The sequence below is a fragment of the Musa acuminata genome, chromosome BXJ2-1 (genome assembly GCF_036884655.1).
Source record: "Musa acuminata AAA Group cultivar baxijiao chromosome BXJ2-1, Cavendish_Baxijiao_AAA, whole genome shotgun sequence".
Taxonomy (NCBI): Eukaryota; Viridiplantae; Streptophyta; class Magnoliopsida; order Zingiberales; family Musaceae; genus Musa; species Musa acuminata.
Window position 1 is genome coordinate 26,225,621 of NC_088338.1, and position 18,284 is coordinate 26,243,904.

Genomic DNA, 18,284 nt, shown 5'->3' on the forward strand with positions numbered 1-18,284 from the left:
ACATAGGCGAGGGACGAAGCACGCGAAACGGGTGCGATAATGCCAGCACTAAATCACCGGATCCCATCAAAACTCCGAAGTTAAGCGTGCTTGGGCCAGAGTAGTACTACGATGGGTGACCCCCTGGGAAGTCCTCGTGTTGCACTCCTTTTTGCATCCCGGGATACGAAACATCTCCCGTAGAGCTCCGAGACAATTGTTTTGGGGCTGGAAATTTGCTGTGACCGCTACGCTGTCAGTATCGAGGGGCTTCGAGAGAGCTTTCCGGATTGGGGTCGCAATAGCGATTCCGAGATCGTTCTAGAAAGTGCCGATGGTTTCGGCACGCGCTTGCCGTGACCGATACGCAGTCGTCGGGCTATGGCTCGGAGAGAGCTTGCAATAGGGATTTCGTGAACGTTCGAGAAAGCGCCGACGGTTTCATGACGGGCAAGAGGCTCCGGACGTTGATACGCCGACCGCGACGTGCACATAGGCGAGGGACGAAGCACGCGAAACGGGTGCGATAATGCCAGCACTAAATCACCGAATCCAATCAAAACTCCGAAGTTAAGCGTGCTTGAGCCAGAGTAGTACTAGGATGGGTGACCCCCTGGGAAGTCCTCGTGTTGCACTCCTTTTTGCATCCCGCGATTCGAAACATCTCCCGTAGAGCTCCGAGACGATTGTTTTGGGGCTGGAAATTTGCTCTGACCGCTACGCAGTCAGTATCGAGGGGCTCGGAGAGAGCTTTCCGGATTGCTGTCGCAATAGCGATTCCGAGATCGTTCTAGAAAGTGCCGATGGTTTCGGCACGCGCTTGCCGTGACCGATACGCAGTTGTCGGGCTAGGGCTCGGAGAGAGCTTCCAATTGGGATTTCGTGAACGTTCGAGAAAGCGCCGACGGTTTCGTGACGGGCAAGAGGCTCCGGACGTTGATACACCGACCGCGACGTGCACATAGGCGAGGGACGAAGCACGCGAAACGGGTGCGATAATGCCAGCACTAAATCACCGGATCCCATCAAAACTCCGAAGTTAAGCGTGCTTGGGCCAGAGTAGTACTAGGATGGGTGACCCCCTGGGAAGTCCTCGTATTGCACTCCTTTTTGCATCCCGGGATTCGAAACATCTCCCGTAGATCTCCGAGACGATTGTTTTTGGGCTGGAAATTTGCTGTGACCGCTACGCTGTCAGTATCGAGGGGCTCGGAGAGAGCTTTCCGGATTGGGGTCGCAATAGCGATTCCGAGATCGGTCTAGAAAGTGCCGATGGTTTCGGCACGCGCTTGCCGTGACCGATACGCAGTCGTCGGGCTAGGGCTCGGAGAGAGCATGCAATAGGGATTTCGTGAACGTTCGAGAAAGCGCCGACGGTTTCGTGACGGGCAAGAGGCTCCAGACATTGATACGCCGACCGCGACGTGCACATAGACGAGGGACGAAGCACGCGAAACGGGTGCGATAATGCCAGCACTAATTCACCGGATCCCATTAAAACACCGAAGTTAAGCGTGCTTGGGCCAGAGTAGTACTATGATGGGTGACCCCTTGGGAAGTCCTTGTGTTGCACTCCTTTTTGCATCCCGGGATACGAAACATCTCCCGTAGAGCTCCGAGACGATTGTTTTGGGGCTGAAAATTTGCTGTGACCGCTACGCAGTCTGTATCGAGGGGCTCGGAGAGATCTTTCCGGACTGGGGTCGCAATAGCGATTCCGAGATCGTTCTAGAAAGTGCCTATGGTTTCGGCACGCGCTTGCCGTGACCGATACGCATTCGTCGGGCTATGGCTCGGAGAGAGCTTGCAATAGGGATTTCGTGAACGTTCGAGAAAGCGCCGACGGTTTCGTGACGGGCAAGAGGCTCCGGACGTTGATACGCCGACCGCGACGTGCACATAGGCGAGGGACGAAGCACGCGAAACGGGTGCGATAATGCCAGCACTAAATCACCGGATCCAATCAAAACTCCGAAGTTAAGCGTGCTTGAGCCAGAGTAGTACTAGGATGGGTGACCCCCTGGGAAGTCCTTGTGTTGCACTCCTTTTTGCATCACGCGATTCGAAACATCTCCCGTAGAGCTCCGAGACGATTGTTTTGGGGCTGGAAATTTGCTCTGACCGCTACGCAGTCAGTATCGAGGGGCTCGGAGAGAGCTTTCCGGATTGCTGTCGCAATAGCGATTCCGAGATCGTTCTAGAAAGTGCCGATGGTTTCGGCACGCGCTTGCCGTGACCGATACGCAGTTGTCGGGCTAGGGCTCGGAGAGAGCTTGCAATTGGGATTTCGTGAACGTTCGAGAAAGCGCCGACGGTTTCGTGATGGGCAAGAGGCTCCGGACGTTGATACGCCGACCGCGACGTGCACATAGGCGAGGGACGAAGCACGCGAAACGGGTGCGATAATGCCAGCACTAAATCACCGGATCCCATCAAAACTCCGAAGTTAAGCGTGCTTGGGCCAGAGTAGTACTAGGATGGGTGACCCCCTGGGAAGTCCTCGTGTTGCACTCCTTTTTGCATCCCGGGATTCGAAACATCTCCCGTAGAGCTCCGAGACGATTGTTTTTGGGCTGGAAATTTGCTGTGACCGCTACACTGTCAGTATCGAGGGGCTCGGAGAGAGCTTTCCGGATTGGGGTCGCAATAGCGATTCCGAGATCGTTCTAGAAAGTGCCGATGGTTTCGGCACGCGCTTGCCGTGACCGATACGCAGTCGTCGGGCTAGGGCTCGGAGAGAGCATGCAATAGGGATTTCGTGAACGTTCGAGAAAGCGCCGACGGTTTCGTGACGGGCAAGAGGCTCCAGACATTGATACGCCGACCGCGACGTGCACATAGACGAGGGACGAAGCACGCGAAACGGGTGCGATAATGCCAGTACTAATTCACCGGATCCAATTAAAACACCGAAGTTAAGCGTGCTTGGGCCAGAGTAGTACTATGATGGGTGACCCCTTGGGAAGTCCTTGTGTTGCACTCCTTTTTGCATCCCGGGATACGAAACATCTCCCGTAGAGCTCCGAGACGATTGTTTTGGGGCTAGAAATTTGCTGTGACCGCTATGCAGTCTGTATCGAGGGGCTCGGAGAGATCTTTCCGGACTGGGGTCGCAATAGCGATTCCGAGATCGTTCTAGAAAGTGCCGATGGTTTCGGCACGCGCTTGCCGTGACCGATACGCAGTCGTCGGGCTAGGGCTCGGAGAGAGCTTGCAATAGGGATTTCGTGAACGTTCGAGAAAGCGCCGACGGTTTCGTGACGGGCAAGAGGCTCCGGACGTTGATACGCCGACCGCGACGTGCACATAGGCGAGGGACGAAGCACGCGAAACGGGTGCGATAATGCCAGCACTAAATCACGGGATCCCATCAAAACACCGAAGTTAAGCGTGCTTGGGCCAGAATAGTACTACGATGGGTAACCCCTTGGGAAGTCCCCGTGTTGCACTCCTTTTTGCATTCCGGGATACGAAACATCTCCCGTAGATCTCCGAGACGATTGTTTTGGGGCTGGAAATTTACTATGACCGCTACGCAGTCAGTATCGAGGGGCTCGGAGAGATCTTTCCGGACTGGGGTCGCAATAGCGATTCCGAGATTGTTCTATAGCGTGCCGATGGTTTCGGCATGCGCTTGCCGTGACCGATACGCAGTCGTCCGGCTAGGGCTCGGAGAGAGCTTGCAATAGGGATTTCGTGAACGTTCGAGAAAGCGCCGACGGTTTCGTGACGGGCAAGAGGCTCCGGACGTTGATACGCCGACCGCGACGTGCACATAGGCGAGGGACGAAGCACGCGAAACGGGTGCGATAATGCCAGCACTAAATCACCGGATCCCATCAAAACTCCGAAGTTAAGCGTGCTTGGGCCAGAGTAGTACTACGATGGGTGACCCCCTGGGAAGTCCTCGTGTTGCACTCCTTTTTGCATCCCGGGATACGAAACATCTCCCGTAGAGCTCCGAGACAATTGTTTTGGGGCTGGAAATTTGCTGTGACCGCTACGCTGTCAGTATCGAGGGGCTTCGAGAGAGCTTTCCGGATTGGGGTCGCAATAGCGATTCCGAGATCGTTCTAGAAAGTGCCGATGGTTTCGGCACGCGCTTGCCGTGACCGATATGCAGTCGTCGGGCTATGGCTCGGAGAGAGCTTGCAATAGGGATTTCGTGAACGTTCGAGAAAGCGCCGACGGTTTCATGACGGGCAAGAGGCTCCGGACGTTGATACGCCGACCGCGACGTGCACATAGGCGAGGGACGAAGCACGCGAAACGGGTGCGATAATGCCAGCACTAAATCACCGAATCCAATCAAAACTCCGAAGTTAAGCGTGCTTGAGCCAGAGTAGTACTAGGATGGGTGACCCCCTGGGAAGTCCTCGTGTTGCACTCCTTTTTGCATCCCGCGATTCGAAACATCTCCCGTAGAGCTCCGAGACGATTGTTTTGGGGCTGGAAATTTGCTCTGACCGCTACGCAGTCAGTATCGAGGGGCTCGGAGAGAGCTTTCCGGATTGCTGTCGCAATAGCGATTCCGAGATCGTTCTAGAAAGTGCCGATGGTTTCGGCACGCGCTTGCCGTGACCGATACGCAGTTGTCGGGCTAGGGCTCGGAGAGAGCTTCCAATTGGGATTTCGTGAACGTTCGAGAAAGCGCCGACGGTTTCGTGACGGGCAAGAGGCTCCGGACGTTGATACACCGACCGCGACGTGCACATAGGCGAGGGACGAAGCACGCGAAACGGGTGCGATAATGCCAGCACTAAATCACCGGATCCCATCAAAACTCCAAAGTTAAGCGTGCTTGGGCCAGAGTAGTACTAGGATGGGTGACCCCCTGGGAAGTCCTCGTATTGCACTCCTTTTTGCATCCCGGGATTCGAAACATCTCCCGTAGAGCTCCGAGACGATTGTTTTTGGGCTGGAAATTTGCTGTGACCGCTACGCTGTCAGTATCGAGGGGCTCGGAGAGAGCTTTCCGGATTGGGGTCGCAATAGCGATTCCGAGATCGGTCTAGAAAGTGCCGATGGTTTCGGCACGCGCTTGCCGTGACCGATACGCAGTCGTCGGGCTAGGGCTCGGAGAGAGCATGCAATAGGGATTTCGTGAACGTTCGAGAAAGCGCCGACGGTTTCGTGACGGGCAAGAGGCTCCAGACATTGATACGCCGACCGCGACGTGCACATAGACGAGGGACGAAGCACGCGAAACGGGTGCGATAATGCCAGCACTAATTCACCGGATCCCATTAAAACACCGAAGTTAAGCGTGCTTGGGCCAGAGTAGTACTATGATGGGTGACCCCTTGGGAAGTCCTTGTGTTGCACTCCTTTTTGCATCCCGGGATACGAAACATCTCCCGTAGAGCTCCGAGACGATTGTTTTGGGGCTGAAAATTTGCTGTGACCGCTACGCAGTCTGTATCGAGGGGCTCGGAGAGATCTTTCCGGACTGGGGTCGCAATAGCGATTCCGAGATCGTTCTAGAAAGTGCCTATGGTTTCGGCACGCGCTTGCCGTGACCGATACGCATTCGTCGGGCTATGGCTCGGAGAGAGCTTGCAATAGGGATTTCGTGAACGTTCGAGAAAGCGCCGACGGTTTCGTGACGGGCAAGAGGCTCCGGACGTTGATACGCCGACCGCGACGTGCACATAGGCGAGGGACGAAGCACGCGAAACGGGTGCGATAATGCCAGCACTAAATCACCGGATCCAATCAAAACTCCGAAGTTAAGCGTGCTTGAGCCAGAGTAGTACTAGGATGGGTGACCCCCTGGGAAGTCCTTGTGTTGCACTCCTTTTTGCATCACGCGATTCGAAACATCACCCGTAGAGCTCCGAGACGATTGTTTTGGGGCTGGAAATTTGCTCTGACCGCTACGCAGTCAGTATCGAGGGGCTCGGAGAGAGCTTTCCGGATTGCTGTCGCAATAGCGATTCCGAGATCGTTCTAGAAAGTGCCGATGGTTTCGGCACGCGCTTGCCGTGACCGATACGCAGTTGTCGGGCTAGGGCTCGGAGAGAGCTTGCAATTGGGATTTCGTGAACGTTCGAGAAAGCGCCGACGGTTTCGTGATGGGCAAGAGGCTCCGGACGTTGATACGCCGACCGCGACGTGCACATAGGCGAGGGACGAAGCACGCGAAACGGGTGCGATAATGCCAGCACTAAATCACCGGATCCCATCAAAACTCCGAAGTTAAGCGTGCTTGGGCCAGAGTAGTACTAGGATGGGTGACCCCCTGGGAAGTCCTCGTGTTGAACTCCTTTTTGCATCCCGGGATTCGAAACATCTCCCGTAGAGCTCCGAGACGATTGTTTTTGGGCTGGAAATTTGCTGTGACCGCTACGCTGTCAGTATCGAGGGGCTCGGAGAGAGCTTTCCGGATTGGGGTCGCAATAGCGATTCCGAGATCGTTCTAGAAAGTGCCGATGGTTTCGGCACGCGCTTGCCGTGACCGATACGCAGTCGTCGGGCTAGGGCTCGGAGAGAACATGCAATAGGGATTTCGTGAACGTTCGAGAAAGCGCCGACGGTTTCGTGACGGGCAAGAGGCTCCAGACATTGATACGCCGACCGCGACGTGCACATAGACGAGGGACGAAGCACGCGAAACGGGTGCGATAATGCCAGTACTAATTCACCGGATCCAATTAAAACACCGAAGTTAAGCGTGCTTGGGCCAGAGTAGTACTATGATGGGTGACCCCTTGGGAAGTCCTTGTGTTGCACTCCTTTTTGCATCCCGGGATACGAAACATCTCCCGTAGAGCTCCGAGACGATTGTTTTGGGGCTGGAAATTTGCTGTGACCGCTATGCAGTCTGTATCGAGGGGCTCGGAGAGATCTTTCCGGACTGGGGTCGCAATAGCGATTCCGAGATCGTTCTAGAAAGTGCCGATGGTTTCGGCACGCGCTTGCCGTGACCGATACGCAGTCGTCGGGCTAGGGCTCGGAGAGAGCTTGCAATAGGGATTTCGTGAACGTTCGAGAAAGCGCCGACGGTTTCGTGACGGGCAAGAGGCTCCGGACGTTGATACGCCGACCGCGACGTGCACATAGGCGAGGGACGAAGCACGCGAAACGGGTGCGATAATGCCAGCACTAAATCACCAGATCCAATCAAAACTCCGAAGTTAAGCGTGCTTGGGCCAGAGTTGTACTAGGATGGGTTACCCCCTGGGAAGTCCTCGTGTTGCACTCCTTTTTGCATCCCGGGATTCGAAACATCTCCCGTAGAGCTCCGAGACGATTGTTTTGGGGCTGGAAATTTGCTGTGACCGCTATGCAGTCTGTATCGAGGGGCTCGGAGAGATCTTTCCGGACTGGGGTCGCAATAGCGATTCCGAGATCGTTCTAGAAAGTGCCGATGGTTTCGGCACGCGCTTGCCGTGACCGATACGCAGTCGTCGGGCTAGGGCTCGGAGAGAGCTTGCAATAGGGATTTCGTGAACGTTCGAGAAAGCGCCGACGGTTTCGTGACGGGCAAGAGGCTCCGGACGTTGATACGCCGACCGCGACGTGCACATAGGCGAGGGACGAAGCACGCGAAACGGGTGCGATAATGCCAGCACTAAATCACCAGATCCAATCAAAACTCCGAAGTTAAGCGTGCTTGGGCCAGAGTTGTACTAGGATGGGTTACCCCCTGGGAAGTCCTCGTGTTGCACTCCTTTTTGCATCCCGGGATTCGAAACATCTCCCGTAGAGCTCCGAGACGATTGTTTTGGGGCTGGAAATTTGCTGTGACCGCTACGCAGTCAGTATCGAGGGGCTCGGAGAGAGCTTTCCGGATTGCTGTCGCAATAGCGATTCCGAGATCGTTCTAGAAAGTGCCGATGGTTTCGGCACGCGCTTGCCGTGACCGATACGCAGTCGTCGGGCTAGGGCTCGGAGAGAGCTTGCAATAGGGATTTCGTGAACGTTCGAGAAAGCGCCGATGGTTTCGTGACGGGCAAGAGGCTCCGGACGTTGATACGCCGACCGCGACGTGCACATAGGCGAGGGACGAAGCACGCGAAACGGGTGCGATAATGCCAGCACTAAATCACCAGATCCCATCAAAACACCGAAGTTAAGCGTGCTTGGGCCAGAGTAGTACTACGATGGGTAACCCCTTGGGAAGTCCTCGTGTTGCACTCCTTTTTGCATTTCGGGATACGAAACATCTCCCGTAGATCTCCGAGACGATTGTTTTGGGGCTGGAAATTTACTATGACCGCTACGCAGTCAGTATCGAGGGGCTCGGAGAGATCTTTCCGGACTGGGGTCGCAATAGCGATTCCGAGATCGTTCTATAAAGTGCCGATGGTTTCGGCACGCGCTTGCCGTGACCGATACGCAGTCGTCGGGCTAGGGCTCGGAGAGAGCTTGCAATAGGGATTTCGTGAACGTTCGAGAAAGCGCCGACGGTTTCGTGACAGGCAAGAGGCTCCGGATGTTGATACGCCGACCGCGACGTGCACATAGGCGAGGGACGAAGCACGCGAAACGGGTGCGATAATGCCAGCAGTAAATCACCGGATCCCATCAAAACTCCGAAGTTAAGCGTGCTTGGGCCAGAGTAGTACTAGGATGGGTGACCCCCTGGGAAGTCCTCGTGTTGCACTCCTTTTTGCATCCCGGGATTCGAAACATCTCCCGTAGAGCTCCGAGACGATTGTTTTTGGGCTGGAAATTTGCTGTGACCGCTACGTAGTCAGTATCGAGGGGCTCGGAGAGAGCTTTCCGGATTGGGGTTGCAATAGCAATTCCGAGATCGTTCTAGAAAGTGCCGATGGTTTCGGCACGCCCTTGCCGTGACCGATACGCAGTCGTCGGGCTAGGGCTCGGAGAGAGCTTGCAATAGGGATTTCGTGAACGTTCGAGAAAGCGCCGACGGTTTCGTGACGGGCAAGAGGCTCCGGACATTGATACGCCGACCGCGACGTGCACATAGACGAGGGACGAAGCACGCGAAACGGGTGCGATAATGCCAGCACTAAATCACCGGATCCCATCAAAACACCGAAGTTAAGCGTGCTTGGGCCAGAGTAGTACTACGATGGGTGACCCCTTGGGAAGTCCTTGTGTTGCACTCCTTTTTGCATCCCGGGATACGAAACATCTCCCGTAGAGCTCCGAGACGATTGTTTTGGGGCTGGAAATTTGCTGTGACCGCTACACAGTCAGTATCGAGGGGCTCGGAGAGATCTTTCCGGACTGGGGTCGCAATAGCGATTCCGAGATCGTTCTATAAAGTGCCGATGGTTTCGGCAGGCGCTTGCCATGACCGATACGCAGTCGTCGGGCTAGTGCTCGGAGAGAGCTTGCAATAGGGATTTCGTGAACGTTCGAGAAAGCGCCGACGGTTTCGTGACAGGCAAGAGGCTCCGGACGATTGTTTTGGGGCTGGAAATTTGATGTGACCGCTACGCAGTCAGTATCGAGGGGCTCGGAGAGAGCTTTCCGGATTGCTGTCGCAATAGCGATTCCGAGATCGTTCTAGAAAGTGCCGATGGTTTCGGCACGCGCTTGCCGTGACCGATACGCAGTTGTCGGGCTAGGGCTCGGAAAGAGCTTGCAATAGAGATTTCGTGAACGTTCGAGAAAGCGCCGACGGTTTCGTGACGGGCAAGAGGCTCCGGACGTTGATACGCCGACCGCGACTTGCACATAGGCGAGGGACGAAGCACGCGAAACGGGTGCGATAATGCCAGCACTAAATCATCGGATCCCATCAAAACTCCGAAGTTAAGCGTGCTTGGGACAGAGTTGTACTACGATGGGTGACCCCCTGGGAAGTCCTCGTGTTGCACTCCTTTTTGCATCCCGGGATACGAAACATCTCCCGTAGAGCTCCGAGACGATTGTTCTGGGGCTGGAAATTTGCTGTGACCGCTACGCAGTCAGTATCGAAGGGCTCGGAGAGAGCTTTCCGAACTGGGGTCGTAATAGCGATTCCGAGATCGTTCTATAAAGTGCCGATGGTTTCGGCACGCGCTTGCCGTGATCGATACGCAGTCGTCGGGCTAGGGCTCGGAGAGAGCTTTCCGGATTGGGGTCGCAATAGCGATTCCGAGATCGTTCTAGAAAGTGCCGATTGTTTTGGCACGCGCTTACCGTGACCGATACGCAGTCGTCGGGCTAGGGCTCGGAGAGAGCTTGCAATAGGGATTTCGTGAACGTTCGAGAAAGCGACGACGGTTTCGTGATAGGCAAGAGGCTCCGGACGTTGATGCGCAGACCGCGACGTGCACATAGGCGAGGGACGAAGCTCGCGAAACGGGTGCGATAATGGCAGCACTAAATCACCGGATCCCATCAAAACACCGAAGTTTAGCGTGCTTGGGCCAGAGTAGTACTACGATGGGTGACCCCTTGGGAAGTCCTCGTGTTGCACTCCTTTTTGCATCCCGGGATACGAAATATCTCCCGTAGAGCTCCGAGACGTTTGTTTTGGGGCTGGAAATTTGCTTTGACCGCTACGCAGTCAGTATCGAGGGGCTCAAAGAGAACTTTCCGGATTGGGGTCGCAATAGCGATTCCTAGATCGTTCTAGAAAGTGCCGATGGTTTCGGCACGCGCTTACCGTGACCGATACACAGTCATCGGGCTAGGGCTCGGAGAGAGCTGGCAATAGGGATTTCGTGAACGTTCGAGAAAGCGCCGACGGTTTCGTGACGGGCAAGAGGCTCCGGACGTTGATACGCCGACCGCGACGTGCACATAGGCGAGGGACGAAACACGCGAAACGGGTGCGATAATGCCAGCACTAAATCACCAGATCCCATCAAAACTCCGAAGTTAAGCGTGCTTGGGCCAGAGTAGTACTAGGATGGGTGACCCCCTGGGAAGTCCTCGTGTTGCACTCCTTTTTGCATCCCGGGATTCGAAACATCTCCCGTAGAGCTCCGAGACGATTGTTTTGGGGCTGGAAATTTGTTGTGACCGCTACGCAGTCAGTATCGAGTGGCTCGGAGAGAGCTTTCCGGATTGGGGTCGCAATAGCGATTCCTAGGTCGTTCGAGAAAGTGCCGATGGTTTCGGCACGCGCTTGCCTTGACCGATACGCAGTCGTCGGGCTTGGGCTCGGAGAGAGCTTGCAATAGGGATTTCGTAAACGTTCAAGAAAGCGCCGACGGTTTCGTTACGGGCAAGAGGCTCCGGACGTTGATACGCCGACCGCGGCGTGCACATAGGCGAGGGACGAAGCACGCGAAACGGGTGCGATAATGCCAGCACTAAATCACCGGATCCCATCAAAACTCTGAAGTTAAGCGTGCTTGGGCCAGAGTAGTACTAGGATGGGTGACCCCCTGGGAAGTCCTCGTGTTGCACTCCTTTTTGCATCCCGGGATTCGAAACATCTCCCGTAGAGCTCCGAGACGATTGTTTTGGGGCTGGAAATTTGCTGTGACCGCTACACAGTCAGTATCGAGGGGCTCGGAGAGAGCTTTCCGGATTGGGGTCGCAATAGCGATTCCTAGGTCGTTCGAGAAAGTGCCGATGGTTTCGGCACGCGCTTGCCGTGACCGATACGCAGTCGTTGGGCTAGGGATCGGAGAGAGCTTGCAATAGGGATTTCGTGAACGTTCGAGAAAGCGCCGATGGTTTCGTGACGGGCATGAGGCTCCGGACGTTGATACGCCGACCGCGGCGTGCACATAGGCGAGGGACAAAGCACGCGAAACGGGTGCGATAATGCCAGCATTAAATCACCGGAACCCATCAAAACTCTGAAGTTAAGCGTGCTTGCGCCAGAGTAGTGGAAATCAGATCGCCGCTACAGTGTCGTCGCCTGTCGCCCGTGGGAGAAAGCCGACGCTGCAGGAGTCAGATCGCCCTAGGGAGATCTGGCCGCCGCTACAGTGGTCACCCTAGATATGTTCGCCGCTACAGTGTCGTCGCCGCTACAGTGGTCGCCCTAGATCTGTGTTAGAACCCTTGCAGATTCTAAACTTTGGGTTGATCTCTTTAGGGGATCGGCCTCCTTGGAACTCTATAGGGGTTCCTCCCTCCAAGTTGCTGCTCAAAGGCTGCAGAAAAGATTCATCTATTGCTTGAGAAAAGAGGAGGAATACATGGCTATTTATAGGGCTTCTAAACCCGAACTCCTAATAGGACTCCTACTTAAGACTCTTACTTCTAACCAACTCCTAATAGGACTCCTACTCAAGACTCCTATTCCCTTACAACTCCTAATTCTTCTCTAAGAAAAAACCTCCTACATGAATGTCCCTCTCAATTAGGACTCTCCTAACTAGAGTCCTAACAGAATGTCCCTCTCAATTAGGACTCTCCTAGCTAGAGTCCTAACAGAATGTCCCTCTCAATTAGGACTCTCCTAGCTAAAGTCCTAACAGTTTTACATGAATGTCCCTCTCAATTAGGACTCTCCTAGCTAGAGTCCTAACATTTTTACATGAATGTCCCTCTCAATTAGGACTCTCCAAGCTAGAGTCCTAACAATCTGGTCGCCTAGCACCATCTGTTTGATCTTGCTACTGTGCTTTTTCTATCCAATTTTCTACGAAATTTTTATGACATCTTTGACACTTCCTAACAGTAGATTTCCCTTTGGTTTCATCGAAAAATTCTCAATATAAACTACTGATCTTTTATGTCCAATCTGCTACACTTGAAAATCTATGCTGCAGAAAATTTCAACTGCATATCGTTGCCTTAACCCATCTATTTGCAATCTTTTTTGAATGAAATTTCTTATAGACTTCATATATCATCTTGGCTTCCATCTAAGATTGATCTATTAAGAAATTCATCTCTAAAAACGATTTTATGTTGCCGCAAATTTTCATCGTAACCCGCTGAAATTTTTCGACGATAATTCTGCAATTGCAACTTGCACCAATTTCTTTGCTGTTATACTGCCGAAATTTTCTTGATTAAATTAGATATCCTTGCTGTCATATAAACTGTGATTTTGCTATCAATTCCCTCCTCAATTCTCTTAAGTTTTTGGTGGAAATTACGTCGAGAAACCGTTGTTTCTTCGACGACAATTCTACTCTTACAAGACAGCACATACTTGCTGCAACTTCCACGGATTTCTGTCAAACCTTTGCTACCATCTACCACAGATCCAAAACTTTCATCCAGAGCCCTAAAACTCTACCAAACCACACCCTCAAACTGCACCCAAAACAGCCACAAAACAAGCCTAAACCATAGCCTACATCCACCAATCCACCAACACTTTCGACCATCACTTCTCTCAACCTATACATGCCTTTAACCCAACAGCAAAAGAGAGATCTTAACATCATTGATTTGGGGCCATATACTATGGCATCTAAGGAGGCAATCAATGCTAAATTCGAAGCCTTGGAGGCGCGAATGGAGGATAAGATTCGGACGCTCTTTACCGAACTCAGATTGGGCCGACCACTAAGCCCGAAGAAATCATATCAAGGAGAGAGCTTTGCCCAATCACACCAAGCCCGAAGAGATGACTTCCAAGAGAGGGGAAGCTCTATGACCAACCCCAACTATCCATGCATGAGAGTGGACTTCCCTAGATGGGAAGAAGGAGACCCGATTGGTTGGATTTCGCATGCGGAGCGATATTTTCGGTACCACAAAACCGCGGATGTATCTATGGTGAAAATTGCAGCTATACATCTTGAAGGGGATGCTATTCAATGGTTTGACTGGTTTGAACATACTTATGGAGTCCTTTCATGGCGACAATTCAAAGAAGAACTGCTGATTCGCTTCAGACCAACCGATTACGAGAATATTGACAAACAACTAGCAAAGATCCGACAAACCTCCACCATTCAGGAGTACCAAACCAGGTTTGAAAGGTTATCTAATCAAAATCATGATTGGTCTCAAAAACAGCTATTGAGGACCTTCATTGAGGGCTTGAAGCCGGAGATCCGAGGAGAAGTTAAAGCGCGACAACCGTATACGCTTATGGCAGCCATCTCTTTCGCATGACATCAAGAGGAGCAATTGAACCATGAAGCTCGGAGGACTAGGGTCACTCCTCAACTAGTAATATTGAAGCCCTTAGCCCCCCCTACTGTTGACCAAGTCCCTGCACCAAAGAGGTTAACAGGAGAAGAGCTTCGGGAGCGATATGCGAAGGGGTTATGTTGGCATTGTGACGAGCCATGGAGCCGTGAGCATCGCTGCAGTAAAGGAGGACTTCTTATGATTGAACCGATAGAAGAAGAGGTCATTGAACATCCAAAAGAGAGCTTTGAATATGAAGAAGAAGATGCAGAAGAAGAGCCACAACCGACCGAAGTTACGGTACATACACTAGCTAGCTACTCAAACCCGCAAACGATGAAAATTGGAGGCCTTCTCAAACAACAACCAATCACTGTTCTCATCGACACGGGCAGTACTACTAACTTCCTAAATAGTAAGCTTGCTGTTCGGATATCATTACCTATCGAGAATCGCTGCAAGTTTGATGTTAAGGTCGCCGACGGACGGATTTTGAATTGTGATCATAGGCGCTTGCAGGAGAAACTATTGCAGCAGGACCAAGAGATAATTGCATATTTCTTCCTTCTCCCTCTTAACAATCATGAGGCCATGCTCAGAATTAAATGGTTGACGACATTAGGTGATATTTCCTGGAATTTTATGAAACTAATTATGAAATTTTACAGTAAGGAGAAACAGGTGACATTGCACGGGAAACGTGGGGGCGACATAACAACGATTTGCACACAACAAATGGAGAATGTTTTGCATAAAGCATGCAGCGGCTTTTTGGTACAACTTGAGCAGCAAACTAAGGGAGAGCTAACAAAATTTGAAGATCCAAATCTACTTCCTTTGCTTGCTGAATTTTCAAATATATTTGACGAACCGCGCAACCTACCTCTTACCTGTCGGCATGATCATTGTATAATGATTCTTCCAGGAAAATCTTCAGCAAATGCTCAGCCATATCAGTATCCACATCTCCAGAAGGATGAAATAGAAAGGATTATAAAAGAGATGCTCGAAACAGGAGTTATTCGGCCAAGTTGCAACCTCTACTCTTCGCCGGTGCTACTTGTATGCAAGAAGGACGGAACAAGGCGAATATGTGTTGATTACCGAGCTCTCAATGGCATAATCATCAAGGACAAATACTTTATTCAAATAGTAGATGAATTGCTAGATGAAAGGGAGCACAAATCTTTACAAAGCTTGACCTTTGATCCGGGTATCATCAAATACGAGCATACGAAGAAGACATACGGAAAACCACCTTTTGAACACACAACAACCACAAATTTTTGCTTTCTTCAACAAAAGGTGGAATATCTTGGGCATATCATATCAGAGGAAGGTGTGGCAGTGGACCCCTTCAAAATTAGAGCAATGCAAAACTGGCCGACCTCGAGAAACATAAAATTGCTACATGGCTTTCTGGGTTTAACAGGCTACTACCGCAAGTTCGTGAAAAACTATGGAAAGATCAGTGCACCACTTACTTCCTTACTAGAAAAAAATGTCTTCCAATGGTTGGACAGAGCCTCCGCTGCCTTCGACAAACTTAAGGCAGCCATGACGATGACACCGGTGCTAACACTACCAGATTTCAACCGACCCTTCATTATTGAGGCCGACACATCTGGAGTCAGAATTGGAGCCATTCTCATGCAAGATGGTCGACCACTCGCATACACTAGCAAGGCATTATCTCCCTCCGATCAAAATATGTCAACATATGATAAGGAGATGCTCGCCATTGTGCGTGCAGCAACGAGGTGGAGATTGTACTTGATCAGGCGATACTTTCAAATCAAGACCGACCATAAAAGCCTAAAATATCTCTTGGAACAGAAGATATCTTCCCCCGAGCAGCAAAAATGGGTAACAAAACTTCTTGGATTTGATTTTGAAATAACTTACAAAAAGGGGAAAGAGAATGTTCTTGCAGATGCGCTTTCGCAGCTACCCGAGCAAGTTGAAGTTTCGACCGTTTCACTTCCGACCAGCGACTTCCTTTAGGATATTATGATGGAATGGCAAGAAGATTCAGATACTAGTAAGATTATAAAAAAATTGGAGGAAGCACCAAGCCCCATGGCTCATTACAATTGGGACTCAAAAGAATTACACTATAAGGGTACTAAATTGAAAAGGAGTACGACATATCACCCACAAACCAACAGCCAACCGGAAGTTTTAAACAGGTGCTTGGAGACAGCCCAAAGCCACCCACCAAATATGACTACCCAAAGAGAACTCCAGACCCAGCCAAGTGCCATTATTGATCGACGGATCGTGACTCGACGACGACGACCCACTAATGAAGTGCTAATACAGTGGGCGAACCTACCAAAAGAAGATGCCACTTGGGAGAACTATGACGACTTGAAGATCAAATTCCCAGAATTCATGAATCATCAGCCTCGAGGACAAGGCTGATTTGAAGAGGGCGGGTCTGTTAGGACTCTAGCTTGGAGAGTCCTAATTGAGAGGGACATTCATGTAAAAATGTTAGGACTCTAGCTAGGAGAGTCCTAATTGAGAGGGACATTCATGTAAAACTGTTAGGACTTTAGCTAGGAGAGTCCTAATTGAGAGGGACATTCTGTTAGGACTCTAGCTAGGAGAGTCCTAATTGAGAGGGACATTCATGTAGGAGGTTTTTTCTTAGAGAAGAATTAGGAGTTGTAAGGGAATAGGAGTCTTGAGTAGGAGTCCTATTAGGAGTTGGTTAGAAGTAAGAGTCTTAAGTAGGAGTCCTATTAGGAGTTAGGGTTTAGAAGCCCTATAAATAGCCATGTATTCCTCCTCTTTTCTCAAGCAATAGATGAATCTTTTCTGCAGCCTTTGAGCAGCAACTTGGAGGGAGGAACCCCTATAGAGTTCCAAGGAGGCCGATCCCCTAAAGAGATCAACCCCAAGTTTAGAATCTGCAAGGGTTCTAACACGCCGCTACAGTGTCGTCGCCGCTGCAGGAGTCAGATCGCCCTAGGGAGATCTGGCCGCCGCTACAGTGTCGTCGCCGCTACAGTGGTCGCCCTAGATCTGGCCGCCGCTACAGTGGTCGCCGCTACAGTGTCGTCGCCGCCCTAGATCTGGTCACCGCTTATAATCAAGTGATTTGATCATACAATATTTGATGGTGCGACTGTCCACGCACATTCTCCAAGAACCATCTTTCTTAGGCACCAACAAGGCTGGAACTGCACAGGGACTCATGCTCTCCCGAATTAACCCCTTTTTCACTAATTCATCAACTTGCCTTTGAAGTTCTTCATGTTCTTTAGGACTCATTCTGTACGCAGCCTTATTAGGTAGAACAGCCCCCGGAATAAGATCATTGTGATGTTGAATGTCTCTCAAAGGTGGAAGGCCATGTGGAATCTCTTCCGGTATAACATCTTGAAATTCTTCTAGGATTGATTGCATGATTTTCGGTGTCTCCTTATGCTGTTCGTTCTCCTCTACTACCATTAGGGCCAAAACATGACCGCCCTTGTCCAATTCATATCTGCATTCTCTATAAGAAATAAAAGCACTAACTTCCTTCTTTGGCGCACTGATTTCGCAAGGTTGTAATGGAGCTAAGATAATCTTCTTTTCATTCACTTTAAAAGAATAAGTATGTTTATAACCATCATACAACACTCTTCTATCATAATGCCAAGGTCTTCCCAATAGTAAATGACAAGCATCCATAGGTGCAACATCACACCACACTTTATCTTTATAATACTTGCCAATAGAAAATGAAACTAAACATCTTTTAGTTACCTTGATGTCATTTCCTTTTTGCAACCAACATAATTGGTATGGATGTGGATGAGGGATCGTATCCAACTTCAACTTCTGCACCATCTCCAAAGAAACCACGTTCTCAAAACTGCCACTGTCGATGATTACCAAGCATACTTTGCCAAGCGAAGTGCATTTAGTGTGAAACACATTTTTTCTCACCCAACTTTCATCGTCGGCTACATATGACACTTGTAAACTACGTTGCAATACAATAGACAAACCATGATCAGCATAAGTAATCTCTTCCTCATCATCATCGTATTTTGGTTCATCGTCAGCTTCATCTTCGCCTCCATCACTATGATCTTCAACCAAAGTTACAATCCTCCTATTTGGACAATCCGAAGCAATATGCCCAAAACCATGACATTTGAAGCATTTTTGGCCACTTGGGGTAGAAGAATTAGGTGTTTTTTTGTTGCCAGCAGACTCTTCACCCTTTTCTTGCACCTTTGATATCACCTTGCTTTGGACAGTAGGCTTGGAACTTCCTCCTTTTGTGTAGCCTTCTTTTGAGCCATACCGAAAACTCTTTTCAAACTTCTGTTGCTTTTCAACTTTTA

At 50.9% G+C, this 18,284-nt stretch overlaps 14 non-coding genes and 10 pseudogenes across 14 annotated transcripts; all 24 read left to right on the top strand.

The window, feature by feature from the left end:
• The first annotated feature begins 29 nt into the window (after positions 1–29).
• Positions 30–148, top strand: LOC135601439 (5S ribosomal RNA). Its single transcript, XR_010483733.1, has one exon. It is a non-coding gene; the product is annotated as a 5S ribosomal RNA (ribosomal RNA).
• A 350-nt stretch (positions 149–498) lies between these two features.
• Positions 499–617, top strand: LOC135602271 (5S ribosomal RNA; annotated as a pseudogene).
• Positions 618–967: 350 nt separating this feature from the next.
• LOC135600085 (5S ribosomal RNA) lies at positions 968–1,086 on the top strand. The gene has a single exon (XR_010482417.1). It is a non-coding gene; the product is annotated as a 5S ribosomal RNA (ribosomal RNA).
• Positions 1,087–1,436: 350 nt separating this feature from the next.
• LOC135600558 (5S ribosomal RNA) lies at positions 1,437–1,555 on the top strand. The gene has a single exon (XR_010482877.1). It is a non-coding gene; the product is annotated as a 5S ribosomal RNA (ribosomal RNA).
• Positions 1,556–1,905: 350 nt separating this feature from the next.
• LOC135600662 (5S ribosomal RNA) lies at positions 1,906–2,024 on the top strand. Its single transcript, XR_010482979.1, has one exon. It is a non-coding gene; the product is annotated as a 5S ribosomal RNA (ribosomal RNA).
• A 350-nt stretch (positions 2,025–2,374) lies between these two features.
• On the top strand, positions 2,375–2,493 carry LOC135600303 (5S ribosomal RNA). The gene has a single exon (XR_010482628.1). It is a non-coding gene; the product is annotated as a 5S ribosomal RNA (ribosomal RNA).
• A 350-nt stretch (positions 2,494–2,843) lies between these two features.
• LOC135602351 (5S ribosomal RNA) lies at positions 2,844–2,962 on the top strand (annotated as a pseudogene).
• A 350-nt stretch (positions 2,963–3,312) lies between these two features.
• Positions 3,313–3,431, top strand: LOC135602404 (5S ribosomal RNA; annotated as a pseudogene).
• A 350-nt stretch (positions 3,432–3,781) lies between these two features.
• On the top strand, positions 3,782–3,900 carry LOC135601452 (5S ribosomal RNA). Its single transcript, XR_010483745.1, has one exon. It is a non-coding gene; the product is annotated as a 5S ribosomal RNA (ribosomal RNA).
• Positions 3,901–4,250: 350 nt separating this feature from the next.
• Positions 4,251–4,369, top strand: LOC135602272 (5S ribosomal RNA; annotated as a pseudogene).
• Positions 4,370–4,719: 350 nt separating this feature from the next.
• LOC135603360 (5S ribosomal RNA) lies at positions 4,720–4,838 on the top strand. Its single transcript, XR_010484107.1, has one exon. It is a non-coding gene; the product is annotated as a 5S ribosomal RNA (ribosomal RNA).
• A 350-nt stretch (positions 4,839–5,188) lies between these two features.
• LOC135600559 (5S ribosomal RNA) lies at positions 5,189–5,307 on the top strand. The gene has a single exon (XR_010482878.1). It is a non-coding gene; the product is annotated as a 5S ribosomal RNA (ribosomal RNA).
• Positions 5,308–5,657: 350 nt separating this feature from the next.
• Positions 5,658–5,776, top strand: LOC135600663 (5S ribosomal RNA). Its single transcript, XR_010482980.1, has one exon. It is a non-coding gene; the product is annotated as a 5S ribosomal RNA (ribosomal RNA).
• Positions 5,777–6,126: 350 nt separating this feature from the next.
• On the top strand, positions 6,127–6,245 carry LOC135599997 (5S ribosomal RNA). Its single transcript, XR_010482333.1, has one exon. It is a non-coding gene; the product is annotated as a 5S ribosomal RNA (ribosomal RNA).
• Positions 6,246–6,595: 350 nt separating this feature from the next.
• Positions 6,596–6,714, top strand: LOC135602352 (5S ribosomal RNA; annotated as a pseudogene).
• Positions 6,715–7,064: 350 nt separating this feature from the next.
• LOC135601626 (5S ribosomal RNA) lies at positions 7,065–7,183 on the top strand (annotated as a pseudogene).
• Positions 7,184–7,533: 350 nt separating this feature from the next.
• Positions 7,534–7,652, top strand: LOC135601627 (5S ribosomal RNA; annotated as a pseudogene).
• Positions 7,653–8,002: 350 nt separating this feature from the next.
• Positions 8,003–8,121, top strand: LOC135601639 (5S ribosomal RNA; annotated as a pseudogene).
• A 350-nt stretch (positions 8,122–8,471) lies between these two features.
• LOC135599675 (5S ribosomal RNA) lies at positions 8,472–8,590 on the top strand. The gene has a single exon (XR_010482021.1). It is a non-coding gene; the product is annotated as a 5S ribosomal RNA (ribosomal RNA).
• A 350-nt stretch (positions 8,591–8,940) lies between these two features.
• On the top strand, positions 8,941–9,059 carry LOC135600185 (5S ribosomal RNA). The gene has a single exon (XR_010482512.1). It is a non-coding gene; the product is annotated as a 5S ribosomal RNA (ribosomal RNA).
• A 601-nt stretch (positions 9,060–9,660) lies between these two features.
• On the top strand, positions 9,661–9,779 carry LOC135601688 (5S ribosomal RNA; annotated as a pseudogene).
• A 465-nt stretch (positions 9,780–10,244) lies between these two features.
• LOC135603050 (5S ribosomal RNA) lies at positions 10,245–10,363 on the top strand (annotated as a pseudogene).
• A 350-nt stretch (positions 10,364–10,713) lies between these two features.
• On the top strand, positions 10,714–10,832 carry LOC135604056 (5S ribosomal RNA). Its single transcript, XR_010484188.1, has one exon. It is a non-coding gene; the product is annotated as a 5S ribosomal RNA (ribosomal RNA).
• Positions 10,833–11,182: 350 nt separating this feature from the next.
• Positions 11,183–11,301, top strand: LOC135603290 (5S ribosomal RNA). The gene has a single exon (XR_010484101.1). It is a non-coding gene; the product is annotated as a 5S ribosomal RNA (ribosomal RNA).
• The last annotated feature ends 6,983 nt before the right edge of the window (positions 11,302–18,284 follow it).